This window comes from Mus caroli, chromosome 10 (assembly GCF_900094665.2).
Source record: "Mus caroli chromosome 10, CAROLI_EIJ_v1.1, whole genome shotgun sequence".
In the NCBI taxonomy this organism is placed as follows: domain Eukaryota; kingdom Metazoa; phylum Chordata; class Mammalia; order Rodentia; family Muridae; genus Mus; species Mus caroli.
In genome coordinates, this window is record NC_034579.1 from 51,016,777 (window position 1) to 51,023,541 (window position 6,765).

The 6,765-nt window shown below is 44.5% G+C and overlaps 1 protein-coding gene across 1 annotated transcript in view; it reads left to right on the forward strand.

The window, feature by feature from the left end:
- The first annotated feature begins 4,146 nt into the window (after positions 1–4,146).
- Positions 4,147–6,765, forward strand: part of Gja1 (gap junction protein alpha 1) — a 12,470-nt gene continuing 9,851 nt past the window's right edge. The window contains exon 1 of the mRNA XM_021174975.2: positions 4,147–4,369. The gene's annotated coding sequence lies outside the window, so the exon portion shown is untranslated. The remainder of the gene's footprint in view (positions 4,370–6,765) is intronic.

Genomic DNA, 6,765 nt, shown 5'->3' on the forward strand with positions numbered 1-6,765 from the left:
GCTTTCTCTGAGAGCTGCCACAGTAGCTTCTTGGGCTGTTCATTTGCACTCTGTACAGAAGATGGAGCCAGAGACATATTTATCCACAGCTAAACGGCTTTCCCATTTGACAAAACAAAGCAAAACAAAGCAAATTCTTCCTTCCCTTTATAAACATGTTGTTTGTTTGTTTGTTTGTTTGTTTAGCTTCAAAGTCAGATTCATGAGGAGGTAAATGGAAGACCCATAGAAATTTTACCTAGACAGAGTCAAATTTTGACGTTTACATTGTTTTCAAAGATGTCAGAGCACTAAATAAATGGGGAGCAAGGTTTCAGTTACAGGAGTCCTCTGGGATTGAATAGGAGGTGAGTTGTCAGGTTTCAGAAACTATGTAGAAAAGGATTCTAGTGTAATTTGTTTGTGAAGCTGCTGGCTCCTAGCATTCACAGTAAGATCCCTTCCCAGCTGGCTACCAATCTAGGAAAAGCATTCCCATCTTTGCAGGCCGTCAGGCTCCACATTCTCGTCCACTCTTTCCTTGCAGACTGAAAAGAAAAAAAAAAAAGTTAGCTTAAATTGAAATTTGATCCATACAAAATTATTGTAGTTCTGATAGAAGAAAATATAAACCAGGATAGCTGCTCACACCAGCATTGTAACACAGGAAATAAGGGAGGAGGGTCATGACATGTTTAGTAAGACTTTATCTCAAAATTTAAAACAACAAAAAACTCAACCTCAGATAAAGGTGTCTTTAATCAAAAACTGGCAGCAGACAAGCTGGGGATCTATATTGAGACTTTAACTCAAGAAGGAGCTGGAGGAGAAGGAGGAGGAAGAGGAGGAGGAGAGAGGAGAGGAAGAAAGGAAAGGAAAGGAAAGGAAAGGAAAGGAAAGGAAAGGAAAGGAAAGGAAAGGATAAGATAATAAAATCTAAGCCCACTGCAATGTTATTCTTGATCCTCCCGGTCTTAGATAGCTCTGTCTCCTACAGATCCATCTTCACTCCCAAGGAGATACTTATCAGCTCTTCAGTCAGCTGACAACCTCTCTCTTGGGAGAGAAAATACCTTCACTCTCCCATTTCCCAACGCTCTACCTCAGCACTTCATTTTCCGTAAGGTCTGCATTCACTCTTGTTTTCAATGAATAATTGCCCTTTCAGAGTTAAAGACCTAGAAAGCCTCAGGCTAGTGTTATTTTCCTTACAACTAAACCGCCTCCCAACCATCTTGAATGCCTTTCTCCTCTTGAATGCCTTTCTCCTCTCGACATTACTGGCTTTTGTCATTCTTTTCTTTGTGGGCTTTAGAGGAAATCCATTCAAGCTGTGCACTTTGTCTTGGAGATTCACTGCCTACATTCCTTCTTTTAACAAACACTTTAGAACCTGTGGCTTTAACTGTCAATTCTTTTCAGTTAAATTATAATCTTTACAAAATTTTAACCTGAACACCTTAACCCACAATTGAGAGGCCCCTTGGCAACCTGTGCCTAGGCATTTATGCTCTCCATCACTGGATTCCCTCTCCTATAGTGTCTTCCGCCTCCACCCCTCTCCCTTCCCCCCCCACCCCCCCCCCACCGCACCACCACCCCCCCCCGCTTCCGTTTTCGGTGTTAGTAATATTTTCCCAATTAAATTTCCAAACTTGCTCTCCACTTCCTCCTGCCTCTTGTTTTCCTGACCTATCAGTCCAAACAGGCTGTAATGTCTCTGCTTCCCTTTCTTCTCTAAGGTTGGCACATTCATAGCTCACCTCTCTTCCATTCTAGCACCAACTGCAATGCCCTCCATAACAGTCTTTACAGCCTGTTTTTGTTTTTTAACTCAACACTGGGTTTTCTCTAATGCCGTTGAGGATTACTTGAAACTCTTCTCAGATGATTGTACTGCGTTACCTTCTCAAATGACTGGGTCTATAGGCAAAGACCATTGGGATTAAAGGTGTGTGCCCCATGCCCGGCAAACCTTTCTTTAAATTAAATAAAATTTGGTTTTGTAAAGAGGGAAAGAGGAACAGGGAGACTCATGGACACTAAGTTCTACAGAGGTTCTATAAGTGTGCGTAAGCTAACTATGGGTGGATGACGGTGCGTTGTTTGCTTCTAAAAACAATTCTTTAGAAGTCTGGATATTTTCCCATAGAGAATAATAAATATTACAACAGACAAATTGCTTATGCTGAGTTCAATACCACTTGTATCAAAACATCACATAACCCCAACGTTACATACAATTCTTATATGTTTTATCAACTAAAAATAAATTTAATTTGTCAGGCATGTGGTGCGTACATTTAATCCCAGTGCTGAAGAGGCAAAGGCAGGCAGAATTCTGTGAGTTCGAGGCCATCTTGGTTTACTTAGTGAGTTCCAGGACGGCTACAGCTATGTAGAGACCTCGTCCTTAAAAAAAAAAAAAAAAAAAAAAAAAAAAAAAAAAAAGTAACTAAATAAATTTAATAAGAACCAACAAGCTAGCTCAGTGGTAAAGGTGCCTGTTTTCAGGTCTGAGTATCTAAGTTAATTTTGAGATGGAAAAAGGGACCCAACGCTCACAAACTGTCTTCTAATTTCCACTTGCAGACACGTATATGAATACACATAATAAATAAAGGTTAAAAAAACAGAAACTCTAGGAGCTGGAGAGATGGCTCAGTGGTTAAGAGCACTGACTGCTCTTCCAGAAGTCCCGAGTTCAATTCTCATTAACCACATGTTGGCTCACAACCATCTGTAATGAGATCTGACGCCCTCTTCTGGTGTGTCTGAAGACAGCTACAGTGTATTTATATACATAAAATAAATAAATCTTTTTTTTTTTTAAATCTAATGTCACATTATCACATTCATTGCTGGACATAAAGCCTTGAAAGTCAGATTATAGTTTTTGCATCTGTAACATTATTTCCCTTCTTTTAAGTTAAAGGCAAACGAACTTCAAAAGTAAGAGAACATGCTGGGGTCTTAAACTGTGAGATTTTACATGGCACTTCCTTGGTCATCCTAGTGAGAGAGAGCTTAGGCAGGAAAATGTTTCCCTGGAAGTCTTTGCCATCCTTTGTTCTGCTATTTACATTAGTGTGAGACGTTCAGCACCTTCAGGTGATGCCTATACAAAGGCCTAACTCCAGGAACACCACTGAAGCCTGTTTATGGCCCTATCACAAGCCCTCTTGGAGGACATCTGGGAACCCTCAAAGGAGCTGCCCACCCTAGGAATGAGGTCATCTGACTCAGGCTTTCATAAACCCCATCGGGTATGATGAGAGAGGCATGAAGCTGTGGGCAGGCAGTCACCAGGCCGACATCTCTTCCCTGAAAGTGCTTCCTAGGGACAGGATTGAAAGAGGGAAAGAAGTTTTGAGACAGGTTGTGTCTGGCAACTCCGGTCTGCAGTGGTTAGAAGGAAGAGGAGGAGGAGGACAATTCTAGCATCTCCCTGCAGATTTAAATGTTAAATTGTAGGCATAAAAAAGACTAAGATATGGATCTTCGCTTCCTTGGAGATTGGGTTGAAGTCGTATCAACGTTTCAGACAAAAGTTACATACATGATATATTTTTTTATTCATAATATAGAACATGTATCTTCTTGTTCTTAATTAAAAGAATAAGGAAAACTACCTAAAGCAGCAGAAAAACTGAAGAGTGGACATCCCACTCCACCGGTCTGGTTGTGAAATGCCTTTCCCATGCCCACCGCCTCTTTCCTTTGTTAATTGTCTGGGTTTAAGAGGAAGAGAATTAGGTCATAAGAAAGATCACTCACGCCCACCTCAAGCTTCACACACCTTGGGCAACGCCGAACAAGTCTGCACGAGTTCACCTTGTCCCCCCCCCATTTTTATTTACTGTATTTTTTATTATTATTATTATTTAGGAAATGTGACCTAAAAGGGACATCTTCTCACTGCCCGTGGTCATCTCCTGAAGGAATGACCCACCCAACAGGTTTTTTTTTTTTTTATCTGTGAAGAGTCACAGCCCCGCAGTCTTTTTTTCCCCTTCTCGTCAGCACATTCAAACTACAACTTTATCTTGACCAGGTTGCTTCTTCTGCCTGCTCAGCTCCACGCTCGCCAGCCTCCACTCCACCTCCTCCCCGCCTTTTCTTCCTCCCTCCCCTTTCTCCTAGCCCCTCCTTCCAGTTGAGTCAGTGGCTTGAAACTTTTAAAAGCTCTGTGCTCCAAGTTAAAAAACGCTTTTACGAGGTATCAGCACTTTTCTTTCATTGGGGGAAAGGCGTGAGGGAAGTACCAAACAGCAGCAGACTTTGAAACTTTAAACAGACAGGTCTGAGAGCCCGAACTCTTCCTTTGACTTCAGCCTCCAAGGAGTTCCACCACTTTGGCGCGCCGGCTTCACTTTCATTAAGTGAAAGAGTAAGTTTTGAAAAAAAAGAAAAACCCACTTTACCTAGCAGCGTCTCTTTCTGTAAGGGAAACTCTTCCGTGCTTTGTAAATGCGTTGCGTCTTTGACTTAGGATACTGTAAGCAGAACGACGATCTTCAAAGTGCCTTTGTCATTTCCACGTGCTGAGTTTGATTTGGGTTTGTTTAAAAAGTTCCGCTGAGAGTGCAACAGGTAAAAGGTTCAAACTTTTTCCAACTAGAGTGAAGGACCAAGTTGCTAGACTTGGTTCTTTGTTGTGGAGCCTAACTTCACTTTTCTGTAGTCACCAATGGAGAAGGTGTTGCGGGGGTGATGGGGGGGGGCACCTCAGTCAACTTTGCTTAGCCTGCTTCCTATAGTGCTGGACACTACACGCTTTTTTTTTTTTTTTTTTTTTTTTTTTCAAGACAGGGTTTCTCTGTATAGCCCTGGCTGTCCTGGAACTCATTCTGTAGTCACCAATGGAGAAGGTGTTGCGGGGGTGATGGGGGGGGGCACCTCAGTCAACTTTGCTTAGCCTGCTTCCTATAGTGCTGGACACTNTGTTGCGGGGGTGATGGGGGGGGGCACCTCAGTCAACTTTGCTTAGCCTGCTTCCTATAGTGCTGGACACTACACGCTTTTTTTTTTTTTTTTTTCTTATGAAAATCGGGTCGGCTGTTCTACTGCCTTGAAACTGCAGGCTCCTTTTGTAACAGTGCTTTGTTGAGACGCTGCGGCAGCAGTTGACTTCCACGTGGTTCTCTCTTAGACTTTTCAGGACTAAGCCAGTAAATACGTAGACCAGGGTGCTGCGGTTAGAGTTTTTAGACCAACAGTGGGTATTTTGTGCAAGCCTGTGCGATGCTACGGAATGAACCCCTTAGCCTGCACAGCCAGCATTTTTTTTTTTTTAAACTCCACGCTGGCAACTCCGGGCGCGAGAAATCTTGAATGGGTGGTGGTGACTTACGGGGAGTTAGAGGAGGGACGGGCGTTTAGAAACAGTGTGTGCCAGGTTGCTTTTCCAAAATCAACTGCTATAACGCGAGCTCCTAGAAGGAATAGGGAAAAGGGATTTTTAGAGCTGCGCTTTAGAAAGAGCTGCCCCCTCTCCACCCCCAACTCCTCCTGCCTGCCCGGACTTGTAGCAACTTCAGAGCTGTTAGGACAGTTTTGAGTTGGAGCTATCAGAGGGTGCAAATCACTAAGCAAAAATGATGCTAACGTGCAGTTTGAAGGGGGACCGTCTTAAAGCTTTTATTTTTAATTGGTAACACATTCTGTAAAGCCAAAGGCCGGCCTAAATCCACACCGAAATATCAGGGTGGATCTATATTGAAGGGCTTTTTTTCTGTACCAGACGAGGTCGAGTCGTTGTGAAGTGAAAGCTTTAGGGCAGAGAATGGCACGGGCCCCTCCTGCCCAGTCTTAGCATCATCACGGGCTCCGTTCGCGCTCCCCGCAGTCTCCGAGCTTCGCGGTCCAGACAGCGGGCTGCGGGGGGGGGGGGGGGGGGGGGGAGGGGAGGCCAGGCTCGCAGCCCGACGGTCAAAAAGCAAGTGGGCGACTTTATTAAAGTTGTCAGTCTGAAGTCCCCCGCGCCCTCCCAGCCGCCTTTTCACGGTTTCTCTGCCTAAACTCGTCCGTGGCTGAGTGGAGCCCCTGGGAAGGCCCCCTAAACACCTAGGGAGTCCCGGTGCTGGTAAATGCACTTGTAACACTCCTGGAAACTCTTGAAATTCCCCAAGAATGAGGCGGGGCGGAAGAAGGAGGGGCAAAGAAGACCCTTCGAGAAACCCAGCCACAGCTACTGACGTGTGCTGAGGCAAATCCGTTCAGGATTGGGAAATTCAAACCTTGACTTCCGAGCAGAGTTCTCCCCGTGAGTGCCCTCGGGTCCACCCAACGCTCGCTGGGCATCTCTGGCAGAGTCTTGGTCGAGCACTCCCCCGGCCCGCGCCCAGGGGACAGCTTCCCTTCCCCTCCCACTGCTGGGTTTCGGGTGGGAAGAGGAGATCTTAAAACGTACAGGGCAGCCTTTGGAGGTGGATTTGATTCCTTTGTTCCCCAAGCCAAATAATAATGACTGGAAGGTGGTGAATCTTACCAGTCCAAAAGAAAGTCTGTAAAGTAAGATATGCTAATGAGGACGTATACTACCTGAGGAGAGGGGTACTACTAGTTAATTCTGCTTGGTAGGCCAAGTTGTGTTGAAATGTTAGTTACAGATTGTATGGTGTGTCCTGGTGAGGTGTTGAATTCTGAATTACTGGAATACATCTATCTCCCCGGTGTGTGAAAACTTTGCACACCCAGAAACGGATGCAGTGGCTCTCTGTCTTTTGTCTGGTGTTCCAGGTGGTAGTGGTTTGATATTCCACTGTCTAAACACATTATATATAT